Below are 22777 nucleotides of genomic sequence, written 5' to 3' on the forward strand. Positions count from 1 at the left end.
GAATCTGATTAGTCTCAATGCTTTAATATTGCACTGAAATTTATCTTTTTCGTCTTGAGCAATATCTTTAACGTCTTTCAAAAGATCATTATACTCCTTCTGAGTTTTGATAATGATTGAAGTTGCTGAATGAGTGAATGGTCCGGATACGATTGCTTCCCAGATGAGGTATCCATTGTCCTCAGATCCGATGACATAATCTTCAAAGTGATGTGCCCAGACCTCGTAATCTTGGGTGTAAAGGATGGGAATCTTTGTCGTTGATCCAATGCTGTTTGAGATGTTGATGGGATTAGATTGTGATTCGTCCATGCTTGATTGAATAACCTGTTTAAAAGATCAGACTTGTAATATATTAAATTAGGGCAACACAAATAAATGTTGAGTTACGTCAATTATGGGATGACGGCTCAATAAATATCAGTAAATGCGGAATAACCCTAATCGCAACCTTTTTCACAGAAAAGAAGTGTATGAATTACACAACCTCCTACTCTGATACCAATTGTTAAGTTATTAAATAAACTTGAAGATCGATTAGATCTTTGTAACAGGTAGTATGAAGAACATAAACAATAAACAAGACAAAGTTGAATCACAATATGTCGAATGATTGATTCAAATAATCCTCAGCAGAGCTCGACTAAGAACTTCCACTGTAGAGGATTTAGGGTTACAGAACGATAATGAAACTACTCTGATCGATCTATTCTTTTGTTACTATCGTTTCTATCAATCCTTTTTATAATATGCATGCAAGCACCTATATTTATAATAAACCCTATCAAGCTCATGGTTGGACAGGCCCAAACCAGAGATACAAAAACTGGACTAACTAGCGAGCCCCATCGACGCAATACATAACAAAACATGACCCAACATAAAGTATAAATCAAAATGAAAGATGAGTCTTGAATGAGCACCATCTTCTCTGAACCTTGCATCGGTACCTGTCTATGGTTGACCTGAGGATACAAGTTATTTTGAAAGCGAGTATCAGCTTTAAAGCTGGTGAGTTCATAAGTATTTTAGTGTCTTAATTTGTATGTAAGTATTTGTATGTGTATGAACTGTAAGTATTTGTATGTATATGAATGATCCTAGGAAGCCCTATGTTTCCTACTAATCGTATCCTTCTACCAAGGCATCTAGTATCTGCGTGTGTGGCTCTTGTAAGAGTGTGTATTTTCCCAAATCCGACTATCATTAACCAAAAATATAGTTTCTACATTACCGTGCGTCGTTTGAATGTTCACGAAGTGAATGTAATGGGAAAATGAAATGGTACTAAGGTGTACTGTCGAACTACAACCGTACTAATTACCTTAAGTCTAGGGTAATCTCATAATTACTGTAGTATTTTTAATAAGTGACTACCTCTGTACTCCTATTGCCTCATTTGAGGGATAAGGCCTAATGTGATGGCTAGATGCTAGGCTAAATGCTCCCCTGTCAAAGGGATTTTGGGACCTTTACACGACCCCTGCCTGTATGCAAGCCGTGAACATCCACATTACTATGATCATGTATACCCAATATAACTATCACAATGCGTTGTGATTCATCGGTATAGTTAGATCCTGAACTTGTTCTATGCTATAGCACCTAGTGATGTCTGTCTTATCAAATTATATGTATCCGCACTCATGTAAACGTATATAAGTAAACGTACTCAAGTAAGCGTAATCTTGTAAAACATATCTATGTAATAGTATAGTAATGTACTATAATGTTCTGCGTGTGCTAGTTGTAACGTGTGTTCTCTCTCTATCTAGCATGTATAGTAATGTACTGTGTGTACTAGCTGTAACGTGTGTTCTCTCTCTATCTAGCATGTATAGTAATGTACTATGTGTACTAGCTGTAATGTATGTTCTCTCTATCTAGCAATTATTGACTCATGAATGAACTGACTCATTGTATGATATCACATTCTAGTAATAGTCCTAGTATCTTCCTAAACTACCCATATGGTAGCTTACTAGTAATATAACTGGTAAGTATGAACATGGATGTGTACCCTTGCTACCCAAGGGTATTGAACTGAACTGGAAGAACCTTTATGACTATATATGTACGAGTGGCCCAAAGCGGACAATATTGTGATACGTGCCAGAGGGGGATGTTACATTCGGACGGATACCCGATATCCCACCAGACCACATCTCAAGCGCGAAAAGGAAATAAGGTGAACAGCCTTCCTAAGTTCTTTAAACATTTCTTATATAGCCATACATATATACGCATGCAATTGACAATATAAAAGCATAAAATAAGTTTTGTAAAACCTTTTGAATAGGATTACTATCTAAGAAAAGATCGACTTGATGTCAATCTATAAAACGGGTTGGAAGTATTTATCTAACAAAACAGTTTTAAATACAAAGAAGCATTTGTTTGAAACACAATTGTAAATGAGTTTGAAATGAACATGTAGTGTATAATGAACAATTAAATCAGGAGTTTTAAACATATAAAACGTATATGTAAATCCTTTGAATAACAACTGTTTGGTAAAACAACTAATTTGTAGTAAATCATTTGAATGCTGCTTAGTAATCACGTGTGATTGATATAATAACTAGCATGATTCTACTTGTATCTCCCCCCCCCCCCTTAAAACATTTAAAAACATTTAAAACATTGATTAAGGGGTATGAACTCACCTGTTGCGAGTGGATCGGATGGAAGTGTCGGATAAGTGCTTGGTGTCAAGTGAAGACTTAGACACGCACAAAGATCCTAATTACATATGAGGAAATATGTATATAAACAATTAGTCTTAAAACAACTAATAAACAAGTCAAGACACTCTAGGACATGACAAACACTTTCTATAAGTGTTATAAGTGCTAAGGAGTGCATCTAAGTGTTGTAGGGAAAGGCTAATGTGATCGGGGTTCAAGGAACACTTCTGAAATGAGTTTACTCCCTAAAAAGCAACACCCCATGAGTTTACGGTCGTAAACTCTTGAGTTTACAGTCGTAAACTCCTAAGCTTTTGACCATTTGTTGTTTTGAAGTCTTCTAAGTTATTCCAAACATTCCTACTTCATGTTTAAGCCTTTGGAAGTGTTGCGTGGCATCAAAACACTCCTAAATGGAGTTTACGGTCTAAGGACCATTTCTCCATGAGTTTACTACCTTAAACTCATGAATTTACTACCTTAGACTCATGAGTTTCCTACCTTAAACTCACAAGTTTGGTATTTGGGGGTTTTCAAGTCCTTAGCTCAATCATGGCACTAGTCTAGAATAGATTCTAGGCATAAGAAACAACCATGGGACATTTATGGGACTTTTACACACCTTTTGGGGTGTTTACGGTTTTGGGAGATCCCCAAACCATAAACACATAAAAATGTAAGATTTTGGTGCTTTTTGTATGATAAACTCATCAAGGATGAATCTAGACAAGTCTCTAAGGCATTGTGAAGCATCTAGGCACCTTAACACACCATTTTGGCCCTAAACTCGGTGTTTATGGTTTTGGGACCTCCTAAAACCGTGAACACCTTTAACTTGGTGTTATTAGGAATTTTCCTTGGTATAAACATGTATAGCTAGCTTTAAATGACTCTAGGATAGAAGTACTTACATTGTGGAAGCTTGAAATGAACTTTAAGTCCAAGAACACTAGTGTGTGTTCTTGGTGTTTTGGAAAAACTAATCAAAACACAAAAATGAATGGATGAATAGATGCACAAACACTAGATTAAGTATTAAACCAAATTGAAATGGTTAGAACACTTACTAGTTTGAAGATCTAGAACAAAATCAAGGATGATACTTGAAAGGATATTTTGGAGTTTACTCTTTTGGGTATTTGGGGAGCTAACACAAATGGCTAGACTTGGGGAGTAAACTCATGGATAAGCATGAGTTTACGGATTTTTGGGATGATTTTTCGACCCAAACAAAACAGTTTGGCCGGGAACTTCTAAGACGTGAGGTGTTTGCGGTTTTTGAAATTCAAAACCCGAGATGACACTTTCTTTCACCCGTTCGTTTAAAAATAATATTAAAATAATCAAACGAACTTTATTTTTCCCAAAAACAAGTAAAAGTGAACTTGACTTATAATATGAAGTGATTGACTTTTAGGGTTTCACCGAATAAAAATTCCGGGTTGTCACAACTTTCCTCAATTTTCAAAAATTAACCAAACAGACTCTACACTTTTAATTAATCTAACTAATCCCAAAATTAATTCCAATTAATTTCTGATGAATGATTAATTAAATAATACTATTTCCAATTAATATACTGTTCTCATAATATATTAACAAATTACTTATTAGATTTCCAATTAAATTATTAACCAATATAATGAATTAATCAATCTCTCTCTCTCTCTCTCTCTCTCTCTCTCTCTCTCTCTCTCTTTCTCTCTCTCTAAAAGCTATCATATTCAATTGGTAGGTTTGTGGGCAACCCAAAAGGACTGTCCTACTATCAATTCTTGTTTATACGAATTATAGTTATTTGCATAGACACTCAATCCAATATATATATATATATATATATATATATATATATATATATATATATATATAACATTGTGGGATTAAATCCTTATCTACTCACCAGGTTTCTTAACCTGAATCATTCTGTTTCATTGTATCATAGGTATCAATACAAACGTACTGATATATAATTATTTACTGAGAGATTCAAGGAGATGTAGATTGTTACTATATTGAGACATTGTGAGTATCCATTTTTGCTTATGTTTCTTGTATCAGCTGTAACGCACTGATTCTCAGGTATTGATTTATTGTGTGAATTCTTAGTTTTAGGGCTACTCGACGAGTTGATTGCCCTACTCGCCGAGTAGCAGCGGGTTGGTCCACGCATTTTAATGACCTACTCGCCAAGTCCAAGAAGGGACTCGACGAGTAGGAGCTGGTAGATGAAACCTTAAATCTCGGGGGTTTTCACCCTATTTAAAGGATCATTGGCCTCCCCTAGCCTCCACTCTACTGCCCTTTGTCCCTCTCAAACCGTAAATCGTGTGTGTGTGTGTGTGTTATTTTGGTGTGTTCAAGCTTGGAGGAGGAACTTTGAAGAAGGAAACACTTCGAGAAGCAAGGAAATCAAGGCTAGGAACTCGTGGGGAGCAAAGAGGTTCATCATTTGTCACTCCCTGGAAGGTATTAAGCTGTTCCTTTAGCTCATCTCTCTTTTGACCTCTTTTGGATGGGTTTTATGAAAGGCTCCCCATGTTTAAGCTAAGATCTGAAGTTGTAACTTCAGATCTAGACTCTCTTTTGACCTCTAGATCCATAAAGTCACCAACCTTTCCTGGTAGGAGCCTTCCCTCAAGTGTGAAACTTCATTGTAAGCTTAGTTTTGCCATTTAAGGGTCTTAAAGCCTTGCATGGACGTAAAGTTTGCGACTTTACGTGATAAACATGCCCTATAAGCTTGGATCTGTAATTTGGAACCTTGCCATGGCTTAAAAAGCATCTGCATGGATGAGGGTCTGCAAGGACTCGGCGAGTTGGATGAACAACTCGGTGAGCTCGTTGAAGATAGCCATGAACTCGACGAGTTGGATGAACAACTCAGCGAGTCCGTTGAAGATTGCCTTGGACTCGGCGATTCGTTCGAAGACTCGGCGAGTCGGCTAGGGTTTCTCCCAATTTTTGGACATATGAACTCGGCGAGTTAAAAGGGAAATCAACGAGCCAATCAAGGATTTCACGACTTCTCGAGTTCAGGAAGGACTCGACGAGTCGGTGAATTGCACTCGAAGAGCTGAAGCTTTCTAGTTTTTTGACGTCAGTTGCGATGTGAGTTATCCTCGCTATACTAAGGGGTCTAAGGCACCAAGGCCGGCCCATTGGATTTGATATCTTAGTGATTATTGATATGTTGAGTTGAGTTAGTAATGTATCCCAGTTGATATGCTAGTCGGGTAGGTCGGTAGGACTGCCTGTGATACTGATTGATTTCTTGTATGTGAATTTATCTGTTACATGTCGACATGTTATGTGGGGTGGGTTGAGGTTGTACTGCTCCGTGCAGTAGCCAACAAAGCCGAGAGTATTCCAGATATGAGCTGAGGGCCCGGTAGGCATTCCGGACTCATACTGAGGACTCGGGAGCATTCCAGATACGAGCTGAGGGCTCGGTAGGCATTCCAGACTCGCACTGAGGGCTCGATGGCATTGCAGATACGAGCTGAGGGCCGGTAGGCATTCCAGACTCGTATTGAGGGCCCAGGGGTAGTCCATCTTGTAAAGTTGTGAGCCCAGTGCATGTTGTTCTGTTTTGATTAATATGATATGTTAATGTAGATATTGCTATAGGGACTGTATGTGTATCGGTATTTTGGGGGTAACTCACTAAGCTTTCGGGCTTACAGTTTCGGTTTATTGTTTCAGGTACATCAGGGGATTGAGGCAAGGCCAAGGCGTGATCGTGCAGCTCCTCCTATAGTGTTTATGTTTCTGGGAAAAACTATGATAATCAATATTTTGAAAACAAAGTTGTAATGTTCGATGAACTTGATATGTTTTAAAAAGTTTAAATTGGTTTGAAATTTTGGGTGTTACATCAGCTATGACATCCCCCACTTTAATAAATCAATGGAAACATTTCTTTAGAAATACTTTTAAGGGACCAAATTTTGCTTTAATAATAAGCTCTTTAATAAATAAGCATAAATAAAAAGTTGTAAAATGACCATGAAATTAGGGATGTCACAGCTTTCCGCATCATAAAAAGTGAATTTTGATAAATTATTGGTTAGCCTAAGTAATCTAAATGAAAGTTGTAGTAGTCATTAAACCAAGAGCATGGGTATAGAGAACACTTGAATCTGACTTCGTATGAGGAAGTTATGATTTTTTGAAGTTTCAGTGTAACTTTGTTGGCACAAAAATTGAATTTTAGATCGTTTGTTTTTTAGCCAAAAAATCTAAACGAGAATTGAATATCTCATTAATAGGATTCCAACGATATAAAGAGAATCGAAAATGGACTCTAGATGAGAGAGTTATGTATTTTATACGGACTTTAACAGTCTAATCTTGTGTAAATAAAATAAATTTATAATTAGTCGGAGGTGTCTAAATGAAAGTTGTAAATGTCGTCGATAGCTATGCATGGATATAAAGAACGTCAAAAACGGAGTTTGTATGAAGAAGTTATGCAATTTTGAAAAATCTGAATATCGGTACGCATGCAGTGTGCGATGCGCATAGTGTTCCAGAAGCCAGCCACGTACCCCACCCAGTTTAGGACATATGTCAGCAGCTCCATAGAGCCATGTCACCAGGCGCGACGTGCTTTTCAAAAAGTGTAATCGAAGCCCCGAGATCCCTGAGTGACTGAAAACTAGTAGCTATCAAATAGGAGCTCTACCAATGTAATTTCTGGACTTTTTCTAGGAAATCTATGTATGTTAAATTACACTCAACCTTATTTTAGTGTAATTTATATTTATATTCATACTAGTTGTTATGAATCTATAAATAAATTTATCTGTAACTCTATGTCATTGTATTGATTGGTCTACTTACGGGAGAAGTGTCGATAATTTTCATGTTGGCTTGGTTGTTGGATTTTTGAAAGGCTATATGCCAAAATGCTCCTACCTCCCTGCTTTCCTGCCTAGTTGATTCGTATTTGATAAAACGCTCAGTATTCATTGAGATTATTGAGTAATTTAGACTATCATTATAGTAAAAAAGAATACGAAATTTGACTAAGACTTAGTACCATTTAAATCTAGCTCTTTCGAAAGAATAAGTGTTAAGGTGAAGTGTTGCCCTTACCTCATGCCACATACTTTTATTAGGTGAGTGTGTAGTTACTATCAAGAACATAATCTTAATTTAAAAGTATTAGTACTTATAAGAGATATTAAATGTTTATATGTATTATCTGTGCTATGTTCTACTTGTATAAATATGATAATACTATTAGATTAGAAATTTTATTGGAAATCGATTGCCTTTAGTTATAAGTCATGCCTTAAGTATAAGAAGAATACTTGTAATGGTTGCTTAATTTAAACTAAGTTTGATATCGATTAAATCTCATAACCAAGGTAGAATGTGAGATTAGAGCGGGGTTTAGTCCTTCTCTTTTTGGATGTCCAGAAATGGTGGGTCCAGATCAGACAACCGACATGTATGGGGTCATCAAACATAGTAAATGACAACACTAGACTGTTCTAGACAGTTTAGTGAATTATGTTTCTAGCGTGGTTTTATAACCCATGGACGTAGATAAAATTGGATACCATATTTATCAAATCTTTGAACCTTGGTTGCCTTATTTATGACTTTCACTGGTCAAAGACTCCTCTAATTGTGTAGTTAAACATATACTCAGGAAATTCATCAGGTAAGGCGATTCTTCTAAATGATTATCGAACTAGGGTCTGTGAGGATCAGTTGGATTGGGTAGTTGTTCTTAGGTCAGATTATATATACACCTATATTATCTGACAACGTTGTTCTACATGAATGATATTATTTATCATCATTAAATTATTATGGTTTTGAAAACCCGACGTATCTCACCAGATTTTCCCTAACCTGACCCACTCATTTTTATGCATCATAGTTAGTAGAACCAAGGTTGTTGTAGTCTAGTTAGGATGTTGAGTGGAATAAAGAGATGTGCATGTAATAAGTAGTTTAAGGTCCTTTTATATTTACGATGTAATGTATGTTTGGATATAAATGCTGAATTGCTCAAAGTTTTAGTAAAATGAAATAACGTTTGTTATCTCAAAAATGTTTTATTTAACCAGGAATTTTCGCATCTCAATTTATTAAAGTGTAAAGAAATATGTTTTAATTGGTTCTAAAAAATGGGGGATGTCACTAACAGTTACTGCGCCTACACCTGCACCAACATCATATCAACTTTTTGTTAATTTTCAAAAAAAAATGTTAGATAATTTTGTGGATTAGATTTCTCTTTGATTTTCTTATTGAAATTTGATGTATATGGCTTAGTTAAAACCAAAGGAAGTTAATGGCTCAGTCCTAATATCATTTTTAGTACATAAGTTTCATGGCACAAAGAGGGATGTAGTGGTTAAGCTCAACAATGGGAAATCTAATCCACAGACTTATCTATAGTAGTTAAGTTCACCCAGTTTCTTGAGCCTCGACTTGATGTAATGATCACTCAACATCATTAATGTAATTTTCACATGTATCCTCTTTGATGATTTGAAAAATCGCGTCATCTAGACTCTTACCTTGAATATCCTAGTTTCAATATCTGAAACTTGGATGGCATGGTTAAGCTTAACATGGGTTGAATATGGTTCGTTTTCCTCCTCTTCTAGAACTGGTTCTGCATGCATCAAATATGAAGTATCATTCCCATCGCTATTACCTATGTATACTTATTCTAATGCGTCTTTTAGAACCAAATATTTCACATTCATGCTTTTGGTAGTCAAAACTTCCATAGTTGCCTCAAGATTGAGATCAAAAAGTTGAATGTGACTTACTTCATCTAAACATTGTTCGTCTCAATGATGGATCGAATGGTAGCGTCTCATCTATGAAATTACCCTCATTGATGTTCCTCTCTTCTGACCCGCTCTCCATATCCTTATTTGGAACATCCATAAGTTCAACATCTAAAATATACAAGATTATGGGAGGTGGTAAATCCTTCATTTCGCTATTAGTAGTATTTTTATGTATTTTCTATGATTAATGGAAAAACATGTTTAATGGAACCTCAGTCTGAAACTGTCAAGAAATCCATGCAAGTCTCCCCTTCCATTATGGTTATCCAGAAATAGCGGTCAAGGATTAATATTTAGCACAATTTGAAAGAATAAAACGCAATAAAAAGAACTCCCAAAATAAACCCTAAAAGGCATCTTGTGATGGAGATGGTGAAAGTGAGAAAGAAAGAGGCACCTTAGAAGAAAATAAAAGATGAACTGGTTAGACCTCTGTTCCATGACTGATAATTTCATTGCTAGAATATAGGTAAATGGAAGTAAAATTGTAGGCCGTAGGTGAAAGAGGGATATGGGATGGGAAAAACATGATATTTTTCTGTGGGGTCACTATTATCATGAATTTAGATAGGGTATGTCGGTTTCAATGGTTATCACCAAGTTGTAGAACGTGGGAGGTTAAAGACGGAGTCGTGAGCTTTAGGGCAAGTTCAACCATGGAGGATGAATTGAATGACAATGATAGGAAGCAGATCAACCTTGGGGAAACAGAACTGAAAAAGGAAACTTACTTTTTGACCCGAGGAAGCTTACAAGTGGTTAGGGTAGGAAGAGACCACGTTATATTGATGTTGGTAAATTAACAGTTTATTAATGGTGCTTGGTTTGAAGGAGATGAAGAGACGCGATGGGAGGATTTATGGGGTATTTTGTTTCTTGTATGTTGTATGATCAAACATGCATATATATACATGGGGCTTAAGCATACGAGTGTGTTCATGGTGGCTTAAGGCGTTATATTAATGTTAAAATGATGGTTGTGTGAGAAGATCCAAATCGTTGGAATAAGTTGGTACCTCTTAATTAATATTTTGAGTTGGTGACTTTATTTGGATCGGTTTCCTAGAAGAGTCAATTTTGATAACAGAGATGTGGATATTACTTCCATGCTTTGTCTGATTTGTAAAACAACTATCAATTGTGATATGTTTGATCATTTATTTACATCGTGTGAGACTTTTTCTATTTGGATTTTGGAGCCAAATTGAATGTTGGTGGGAAGTTTGCATTTGTTCATTTGTTATGGTCAAAGAATGCCTTTGTAGGGCTAAAATTTTGATGCCTTACTTCGATACAACAAAAGTGTTTGGATATAATAGTTCTTATAGTGTTTTTTTGTGTGATTTGGAATTTACAAAATATGTCATCTTTGAGAAGATTGTGTAGCACATTCTTAGCTTTGATTATTAAAACTATTTCTTTTTAGTAATTTTGTGTAACTTCTTCAATGTAATTAATAAAACTAGGTGTGAAACCCATATATAAAAGAAGAATAATTAATTTCTAATTGTAAGACTTTTATACTATACGAATTGATTAAAAAAGTTAATCAATTTATGCTACTAAGGATTTATGTTATTAAATATAAAATTGATAATCAATTTTGGAAAAGATTATCTGTATGAATGTGATTTCCATATAAAATAATGATTCCTTTGATTTCCATTGATTTAGTAGTATGGTTGATAAATTGAAAAGTCTCTAAGATTGATGAGCATAAAACACAAATATTAGAATTCAAAAATAAAATATTACTATCGATATTAAGTAAAGTTAATATATTTATAGTATTAATTATTATAAGGTGATATTTGAATAAAAAACAAGAGAAAAAACACAAAAATAACAAGTTGGTATTAAATAATTTTAAAAAATTAAAAAATGACAAGTATCTAATTACAAAAGACTATGACATGTCACAAAATTGATCATGATTTATTAGAATAAATAAAACCATCAAAATAATACAAATAATAAAATCCACTTAATTATGTTTTCTTGCGAAAATATATTTTCTGTCCACCTTTTAATTTGAAGTTACTGATTTTGTTTATTATGTATATTGTAATGTAATTTGTTCACTTTCATTCGACAAATTTATGAACCCAAATTAAGCGCACTTGAAAATTGTATTCAGCAAATTGTATAAATTTGATGGCTATTTCCTAATTTATATAACTAAATCATACATATCTAATTATCCTTTCTAATAAATAAAAATAATTTTGTCACATGTCAATCCTCATGGATTATGTCACATGTCATTTTGTCATAATTTTAAAATATTTATTTTCCACTTGTCATTTATTTCATTAATTTAGTTTCTATAAATTAAACATACCATAATGATTATATTAATTTCAAATTTCAAACTTTAATTTCAATTTTAAATAAATTTATAATTTAAACATTCGTATTTAATATTTTATTATAATTAACACATTTAATATACGGGTCTGACAACTAAACACAATTTTAATTTTTTTGTATGTTTTTTTTTTCATAAATTTTACTTATTTCAAATTTTAAATTCCAAGAAACTTTCTGTTTAATCATTCGTATTTAACATTTTGTTTTAATCAACTCGTATAATATGCGTGTGTCACAACTATTTCATTTAATAAAACATACATTTTACTAATTAATTGGTATGTTTGGTTTCCTTGTGCCAAATGCGGTGGAACTTCTTAGTAGACTACAACGGATCATGTATAGCAATGTTATATTCCCTAGATTTATGGATGTAGTCTTCAAAAGAATTGACTTTACTATATAAAAGGACTTAGCGGCGCAACTTGTTGCCCGTTTGTCTTCTCATTCGTAGCATGATGATAACTAAAATTTATCAAAGTTAAAAAGATTCATTATCGTTCAATGAAATTAATTGGTATGTTAATGATTAAGTTTATTTACACATGTGAGTGTGATTGTATGAACCTTTTGATGGGTTTTGAGCATTCTAACACTTCCTAAGTGTACATGCAACCCTAATAACCTTGGATCTATGTTTGTCTAATTATCATGCAAAGTTGAATTCCAAGGTTATATTCCTATCTAGCATACATGGGGAACAATTTTAACTTGAATCATAGATAGAATAACTTACCTTGTTGTTGCTTGTGTTCCTTGAAACCTTGTGAGCCTAGCACCCCAAGTGTGATGCGTCAAATGCTTCACACAACACCAAATACTCTTGGAAAGACTCTTGAGATAACACACACTTCTCAAAATCGGCCAAGCCCTCTAGTTTCTTATGTCTAACCGATTTTGGTGGAGAATGGGACTCTTATATAGTGTTGACACATCTAGGGTTACACCATGTAAACCCTAATGTGTCATGACTCTTCATTTCCATGACCCATGGGTTTGTAACTCCCATGGAGCATCCATGGAGCATCCTATGGGTAGAACCCAACTTGATAATCCATGGAGCCTCTTAGCCCACTATACAAGATATGAATGATTTACATAATCAACTCATATATTTAATTAGTTATCCTTTGATCACTTAATTAATTCCAAATTAATTCTTTGATCAAACTAATCAAATAATATTATTAATATATTAGAACTTATAATATATTAATAATCTCCAAGTGTTATTTCTCTCATTTAGTCTATCCAATTGCATGGTGCCATGCAACCCAAATGGACCATGCCGGGTAGGGTCAAGTACAAGCCCGAAATAGTTATGGACTTAGACACCTTATCCAACAGTCTCCCACTTGGATAAGTCTAATAACTATATCTCTAGTACTTCAGGAACCGACCGGCAATCGTAGCTCTTTCAAGATCTCTCGGAACTGAGAAGATACGCCATTTAAGATAAGTGATCATATAATCCTCCGTTCTAGATATCAGCCGGACAAATACATGGAACAATGTCTTACTTATTGTCCAGCAGTTTGTTTCCCGATTTCCGATTTGTTTGACATAGAACTTAATTGAACACATCAACTTAGTTCTGACCGGGCCCGGTACATGGGTCAAAACAAAATCATCGAGGGGCCCAGATATCAGCTTCTAATCCAAGAAGGAACAGATAAACTTCGACTCATATGTTTGTTCTACCACTCATTGAATTACACACAAAAGTACGTTTTATAACATCGAGTTACCAATGCGGTTTCGTACAGTCAATGCATAACCAACTTGTAAGTAACAAATCATATCTCTAGGTTTGAAGACTTATATGATATTACCGTCTCACGATCACTCGAGATAGAATTCCATGAAGTGATTCCAGTGAGTGTGGGTTGAGTCCAATGCTCAGAACTTATGAGCACTCATGATTGTTGTAGCCTTGTCCAAGACCTCTACAACCAAACATGACAGTCTTGATTCATATCTACTTCCAACATATGACCGACTGTGGAGGTTTGAATAATATGTTATACCAAACAAAATTATTCTGGAAGTCAAAACATGCAAAAGAAATATAGTAAACGATCGACAAGAGATAGCAACACTTTACTCATAAATAAAACACTTTTATTCATCATCAATTGTCAATTACACTTTACAAATTATGAGATTATCTAACTACTAAATCTAATATCATCCTCCAGCCCTATGCTCCAAGCATGCTGAAGATGCTTAATCCGAGTCAGTCCCTTTGTGAGGGGATCTGCCGGATTCTCATCTGATGATACCCTCTTTGCCACGAGGTGTCCTTCTTCGATCCGATGTCTAATGAAATGGTATTTTCTTTCGATGTGTCTGGATCTCCCATGATCCCTTGGTTCCTTGGCTAAGGCAACAGCACTTTCACTATCACAGAAAATTTCCATTGGCTCTTTAATAGCTGGTACAACTCCAAGGTCTCCAATGAAGTTCTTCAGCCATATAGCCTCCTTTGCCGCTTCGCTAGCTGCAATATACTCTGATTCACAAGTAGAATCTGCCACTGTCTCTTGCTTGGAACTCTTCCAAGAAATTGCTCCTCCGTTTAGGGTAAAGACCCAGCCCGACTGAGAGCGGAAGTTATCCCTATCAGTCTGGAAGCTAGCATCACTATACCCTACAACTCTCAAGTCATCACTCCCACCGAGGGTAAGAACCCAGTCCTTAGTCCTCCGTAGGTACTTGAGGATATTCTTTACCGCAGTCCAGTGTGCCTTACCAGGGTTCGCCTGATACCTGCTAACCATGCTCAAGGCAAAAACTACATCGGGTCGAGTACACGTCATAGCATACATGATCGATCCTACAGCCGAAGCGTAAGGTGTTCGACTCATTTCTGCTATCTCAGCCTCAGTGCTAGGGCTTTGTGTCTTACTCAATCTGGTGTTACTCTGGATGGGTAACTCTCCTTTCTTGGAATCCTGCATGCTGAATCTCTTCAGCACCTTATCCAAGTAGGTACTCTGACTAAGTCCAATTAGTCTTTTACTCCGATCTCTCAAGATTCTTATCCCTAGAATATAGGCAGCTTCACCAAGGTCCTTCATAGCGAAACACTTCCCAAGCCAGGACTTTACTTCCTGCAGGGTTGGAATGTCGTTTCCTATGAGTAGTATGTCATCCACATACAATACCAAAAAGCTAACTATACTCCCACTAGTCTTAACATACACACAAGATTCATCTTCACTCCTAGAAAAGCCAAATTCCTTGACCTTTTCATCAAAGCAAAGATTCCATCTGCGAGGTGCTTGCTTCAATCCATAAATGGATTTCTCAAGCTTACACACTCTATTAGGGTACTCGTTGCTGACAAAACCCTCTGGCTGACTCATGTAAACTTCTTCAGCCAACTTTCCATTAAGGAAAGCGGTTTTGACATCCATCTGCCATATTTCATAATCATGAAATGCAGCTATGGCTAACAGAACCCGAATAGACTTAATCTTGGCTACTGGAGAAAAGGTCTCATCATAATCCACTCCAGGAATTTGAGAGAAGCCCTTTGCAACCAGTCTAGCCTTATAAGTGTGTACTTTACCATCCATGTCGGTCTTCTTCTTGAAGACCCATTTGCACCCTACTGTCTTACGACCTGGTACATTTTCAACCAAGTTCCAAACTTGATTGTCATACATGGATTGTATCTCGCTATCCATAGCCTCTTTCCATTTAGCAGACTCGGGGCCTGCCATGGCTTCCTCGTAGCTGTTAGGGTCATCTTGACTTACTAGTGTCTCATCACTAATAAGTGTCTCACCTTCTGCAGTAATATGGAATCCATAGTAATGCTCAGGTGCACTCCTAACTCTCGTGGAACGTCTCAGAGGTACAGATTTGTCAATTGGCTCAACAGGAGTTTCCTCCTCAAGTTGAGGGCTAGAGTTTGAAGTTCCTTCACCGCTTGATTCTTGAATTTTTTTCAAGATCAATTTGCCTCCCACTGTCTCCTTGGCTTATAAACTCTCTTTCTCGAAAGACTCCTCTTCTTGCTACAAAGACCACATTGTCACTAGGTCTGTAGAAGAGGTAACCAAAGGATCGTTGTGGGTAACCGATGAAAATACACCTCTCGCTTCGAGGTTCGAGCTTATCATGAGTCTCGCGTCTCACGAAAGCCTCGCAACCCCAAATCTTGATGTGGTCTAGTTTAGGTACTTTACCAGTCCACATCTCGTGAGGAGTTTTGGCAACTTTCTTTGTAGGGACTAGATTAAGAATATGGGCGGCAGTCTCTAAGGCATACCCCCAGAATGAGATTGGTAGCGAAGCTCGACTCATCATGGAACGAACCATATCTAACAAGGTTCGATTACGCCTCTCAGCCACACCATTCAACTGTGGTGTCCTGGGAGGTGTCAATTGTGAGACTATCCCACATTCCCTTAGATAGTCGAGGAACTCTGAACTAAGATACTCACCACCACGATCGGATCGAAGCATCTTAATGTTCCTGCCCAATTGATTCTCGACTTCCTGTTTAAATTCCTTAAACCTCTCGAAAGTCTCTGACTTATGCTTGATCAAGTAGACATATCCATATCTACTATAATCATCAGTAAAAGTCAAATAATAACGATTAGCATCCCTTGTGGCATGTTTGAATGGTCCACACACATCCGTGTGTATAAGGTCCAACAAACCTTCACCCCTCTCACACGAACCTGTGAAGGGTGACTTTGTCATTTTTCCAAGTAAGCATGATTCGCAACTATCATCTGAATTTAGGTCAAACGACTCCAAGACTCCATCCTTTTGGAGTTGGCCTATGCGTTTCTTGCTTATATGTCCAAGACGAAAATGCCATAAAGATGCTTTATCCAAGTTATTATTAGTAGAATCAATACACAAAACATTATTTCCTAAGTTATCTACAACAGATATAGCTTCATACACACCATCACAAGGTAATGCTTTAAAATAAAGAACATTATTAAAGAAAGCATCAATTGAACCAACTTCATTATTAAATGAAAAGGTAAACCCTTGTTTGTACAAAGCATGAAAAGAAATAATATTTCTTGCCATTCCTGGCGAATAACAACACTTATTCAAATCTAAACTAAACCCACTACTTAGCGATAAAGTATAAACTCCAATCTTGGTAACAGGTATAGCTTTCCTATTCCCCATGATCAAGTTTATCCTTCCTTGCTCCACATTCTCACTTCTTCTTAGTCCCTGCAAGTCACAACAAATATGAATACCACAACCGGTATCAAGGACCCAAGATTTCGAATGGGGTGAGTTATTAGAAATGATAGTGTAAATACCTGCATGGTTGGGTTTAACTTTCCCATCCTTCACATCTTGCTGGTATTTTGGGCAGTTTCGCTTCCAATGAGCCTTTTCATGGCAATAGAAGCATTCAGCCTCTTTTGGGTCAGAAAAAGGAGTAATGAAACCTTTCTTGGTTCCACTTCAAGAAGAGCCATCAAGGGTCCGAACCTTGGTACCCTTAGAAGAGCTCTTTCTCTTCCTCCCTCGACTTTTCCCGATTGCCAAAACCGGAGTAGAGTTTTGAGTAGGAGTGATAGCAACCGACTTCCCCTTAAGACCTGATTCTGCGGTCTTGAGAAGTCCCTGAAGTTTGCTGAGGGTGACTTCTTCCTTGTTCATGTGATATGTCATGCGGAATTGATCATAGCACGATGGTAAGGAATGAAAAATAATATCTATTGCAAGATCCTCCGGGAAGTTCACATTAAGCTTCAGCAAACGATCCACATACCTTTGCATTTTCTGCATGTGGCTCGTGACGGATTCCCCGTCCTTCATCATGGTTGTTATCATGGAGTAGATGATTTCATACCTCTCTTGTCTTGCACTTTGATGGTATCTTTCCATCAAATCTTGGTGCATGTCATAAGGGTAGAAATCCTCATAAGACTTTTGGAGTTCCGCTGTCATCGTGGCCATCATGATGCACGCCACTTTCGTAGCATCCCTTTCATGTGCCCGAAATTCAGCGATCTCCTGAGGAGTTGCAGTGGACTCATCAATCTCCTTAAGCTCCTTGTCAAGGACATATTCTTTGTCCTCGTAGCGGGTAATCATCCTGATGTTTCTGATCCACTCATTGAAGTTGGATCCATCAAAGGTGACTTTCCCACATAAGTTCATAAGGGAAAAGGAGCCATTAGGATTAGAGCCAGAAGCATTGTTGAAAGACATCTAAAGAAAGGAGGACAAGATTAGTTTAGATAAGAGAGTCCTTAATAAAACACCCAAATGTAATATTAAGGCTAGGATCCAATCACAATATAATATAACTTAGAAGAGGTATGCCGTAATCTAAGCTATATCATATTTGAAAGGTAGGTGAATGACGATTCACCAATTTCCACCACGAAAACTGCAATATTTTAGTATTAGGTTTTTGAATGGTTCTTAGAAATTCCTAGATTCTTTGAGATTCAATGAACTTTTCAAAGGCATGTTTCAATCTCGAGTGTGCCCTCCAAGTTTTGTGACTGGGATACCGAGGATCACAAAACGAGGTGTGAAGTAACCATGCAAATCACTTGGTACCCTTAAAGTTTATCACTCAATCGATGTGCCGGTTAACCACACATGCTCCATCGATACTATAATAAACCCTAAGTCACCCTTTACCTACCTTGTTAAGTCCAAGTTAGTGTGTCGGTTAACCACACACGCTCCACCAACGACTTAATCAAAGTGTAAAGTGTAATTTCATGGAATAGCACCTTATTCACATTTTTCCTAAAGTAACTAAGATTGGGAATTTAATAAAACATTTAGTTACTTTATAATATTCATCATACTTTGAATGAGAATTAATAAGTCCTTGTCTTACCCGTTCGGCTAACGACCCTCCACCGATCAAGCAAGCGGTGGGTGAGAGTGGACACCCATTAAGTCACCATTTTATAGGCAACAACCTTATACCCACCTTATAGACCGGCTTCGTGAATGAGGCGTACTAGCGGTAAGATGACTTTGTTCTTATACATATATATATATATATATATATATATATATATATATATATAATTATTAAATCATAATAATAATATAAGTATAAGGGTTGAATTTTAACTTTTAAAATTCTAGGGATTGGAACTAAAGTTTTAACTTAACTTTACTTGTTCCAAAACTTGAGGGCAAGTTTTGTAAACTTTCCAAACTTTTCATATCTTGTAACTTATGAGTTTAATAGAGTAATAAAATGAGGACTTTTCATTTTTCTAACTCTTGTGTTCTTTTAATGGTTTTTTAATCCAAGAGACTTTTGGTTTTCCATAACTTGAGGACAAGTTATGGACTCCATTAAAACACATTATGATCATGAATTAATCTACCACATAGGTTACAAATAATTCCTATGATCATTTAAACATCATAAGAACAAGAACATGAATATGAACACTTTCAAGAATCAAAATCACATTAAACTTTGTAATTTTGATAACTAGTTGTTGTAAACGAGTTAGAAAAGTCATTACACCTTCTAAAATAAGTTTTCAAGTACCAAAACATTTTAGGGTAATGATTCTAATCCATTTCCAGCAACTCAAGTCGAAATTCTGCACTCTGTCGACCCTACTCGCCGAGTGCATAAACCTACTCGCCGAGTAGGTTGAAGATACACATGAACTCGACGAGTCCTCACCATGGACTCGCCGAGTCCATCAGTCAGATAGCAGAATTTTCGACTTTCTTCAACTTTTAAGCACAAATAACAAACAAACAAGCCTAGGCTCTGATATCACTGATGGGTTTTGAGCATTCTAACACTTCCTAAGTGTACATGCAACCCTAATAACCTTGGATCTATGTTTGTCTAATTATCATGCAAAGTTGAATTCCAAGGTTATATTCCTATCTAGCATACATGGGGAACAATTTTAACTTGAATCATAGATAGAATAACTTACCTTATTGTTGCTTGTGTTCCTTGAAACCTTGTGAGCCTAGCACCCCAAGTATGATGCCTCAAATGCTTCACACAACACCAAATACTCTTGGAAAGACTCTTGAGATAACACACACTTCTCAAAATCGGCCAAGCCCTCTAGTTTCTTATGTCTAACCGATTTTGGTGGAGAATGGGACTCTTATATAGTGTTGACACATCTAGGGTTACACCATGTAAACCCTAATGTGTCATGACTCTTCATTTCCATGACCCATGGGTTTGTAACTCCCATGGAGCATCCATGGAGCATCCTATGGGTAGAACCCAACTTGATAATCCATGGAGCCTCTTAGCCCACTATACAAGATATGAATGATTTACATAATCAACCCATATATTTAATTAGTTATCCTTTGATCACTTAATTAATTCCAAATTAATTCTTTGATCAAACTAATCAAATAATATTATTAATATATTAGAACTTATAATATATTAATAATCTCCAAGTGTTATTTCTCTCATTTAGTCTATCCAATTGCATGGTGCCATGCAACCCAAATGGACCATGCCGGGTCGGGTCAAGTACAAGCCCGAAATAGTTATGGACTTAGACACCTTATCCAACACCTTTTACATTCAATTGTAATGACAAATAATTCTTAGAATAATTGATAAAAAAACGCAAAACTTAAGTAGTACTGTTTTCTAATTATGAACATGAACAAGACCATATAAGGTTTCAATTTTAGAGAAAAAAGAATTTTTTAATACGATAAAATCTTTTTTTTTGTTTGTTAAAAAGAATATAAATAACAATTTTACATTTTTACTAAATTGATTTTACTAATAATAAGATAATAATCAAAGAGAGTATAAACAAAGAAAGAGTGTGGCTTGTCTATTTATCGTGGCATGTCCCTATCAAAAAGGACCATTAATAACAAAGGAAATGGAAGGACCATATGAGGGATATCAACTTTGATGATCTTTTTGCTGCTTTGGTTGATTTTTATAAGAAAAATTAAATACCTTTATATATATATATATATATATATATATATATATATATATATATATATATATATATATATATATATATATATAGGGTTAGATTATTTTGTTTTCACTATCTATTGTGTGCATGTATGACTGATTCTGGACCAATCATTTTAGTTATTTTAAGAAAGTAATTAATACATATTACATGTTGAAGATATAATGAATATTAATTACATCTTCAGCATTTAATATTCATTAATTACTTTCTTAAAATAACTAAAATGATTGGTCCAGAATCAGTCAGACATGCACATAATAGATAGTGAAAACATTTGAACCTAACTATATATATATATATATATATATATATATATATATATATATATATATATATATATATATTTCTATCCATCTTAAAGGATATATAGGAAGAAATATAAGAAAATATTTAATTTCTATTTTTAAAAACATTGCTTTGTTAGTTCTATATATAAGACTAGTTGTGAGACTTATGTATTACTTGAGTTAATTTAAAAAAAATGTTAAATATAAATGTCAAAATATTTGAGAACTTTGAATTTATAGGAAAATAAAAAAAATAATGATTTATTATAATGGAAATGTTTTTTTTCTTTTAATTTTAAACAAATAATTTAAACAAAAAAAAAACTAATGAGCTTTAATTTTGAAAATTTTGAAATTAAAATGTAAGTTTATTAGTGAAATTAATATACGTTTATTACTACATTTGTTGTAATTGTTACATTAAAATATTATTTGGAATTTAATAAAATAAAAAAAAACTCATAAAATGACATGTGGAAAAAAATTAATTCATAATAACCGTAAAATGACATTTGACAAATTGAATGATAGTGTGACAAATGACAAAAAGACATTCTTTTATTAGAGAGAACGAGTCTTTTATGAATTTATTTTCTATAACTAGTTGCTAGCTAAAAACTACAAAATAGTTTTAGGACAACTTTTATATTTAAACATTTTACGTTTTAATATGTATAAGCTTTTTAGAAAGATTTATTTTTCATAATAAAAAAAATTGAAAAAATAGTCCAACGTGGCTGCCAAAAAATTATGGTTTTAGTCCAAAAAAATTTGGTGGATCTGTAATATAATTTTGGTCTATATACATTTAAAATGAATTTTATGCCCTTATAATTTATTTATTTTTTGAATTTTTGTATTGTTATAATACTTAAACTATTAATAAAAAGTGGGGTCACACCTCTCACCCTTTTATCTTTTATCCCTTCAGCCCTAGATCTCGTTCATCCGCTCTCCCTCGGCAAAATGTTCTGACCCACCAACAAAAATCACTTCATTAGAACCACCCACCTCTGCAGTCTTCTTTGGTCATTATTGCCTTATCAGAACCTCTAATGAAAAGCTTTAGTGTACCAACGAAAAGCCCTTATCAGAATTACTGGCAGCCACAACATTCTCTGTCACCGATGCTTTATCCTACAATGTGAATTAGAATCGTCCCTGGTTTCACCGACCACTAATCTAGTTTCCTATTTTGGTTTTACCGGATCTGAAGCATAAGGCGATCAGTGTTTCCTTCCACTATTTGTTTTATCAATCTTTTCATTTAGTGTTTGCTTCATATTTGCTTTAAATTTGATTATGGTGTTTTCTGTATTTAATTTTTCCTGTAATGGTAAGCTTGCATCAGTTTTCTTTTTCATGGTCATCAATTTTTTTAGGTTGTAGAATGGTATTTCTATATCTATTTCCTGTTCGGTTGTTGGTGGTGATTGGTGGTGACCGTCGGTTCTTTTACCAGGGAAAGTGGTGGTAGTTGTTAGGTCATAATTATGTGGTTTCGGCTAGGCAATTATCTTGTATAGGTCTTGATTAGGGTTTGGTCATGTGTTTGGTGTTTGCGATCAGTCAGTTTACGGTTCTTTGGTGTTCATGGCCGTGAACCTGTGTGCGGTTGGTCATGTTCATATAAATAG

The sequence above is a fragment of the Lactuca sativa genome, chromosome 6, assembly GCF_002870075.4.
Source record: "Lactuca sativa cultivar Salinas chromosome 6, Lsat_Salinas_v11, whole genome shotgun sequence".
In the NCBI taxonomy this organism is placed as follows: domain Eukaryota; kingdom Viridiplantae; phylum Streptophyta; class Magnoliopsida; order Asterales; family Asteraceae; genus Lactuca; species Lactuca sativa.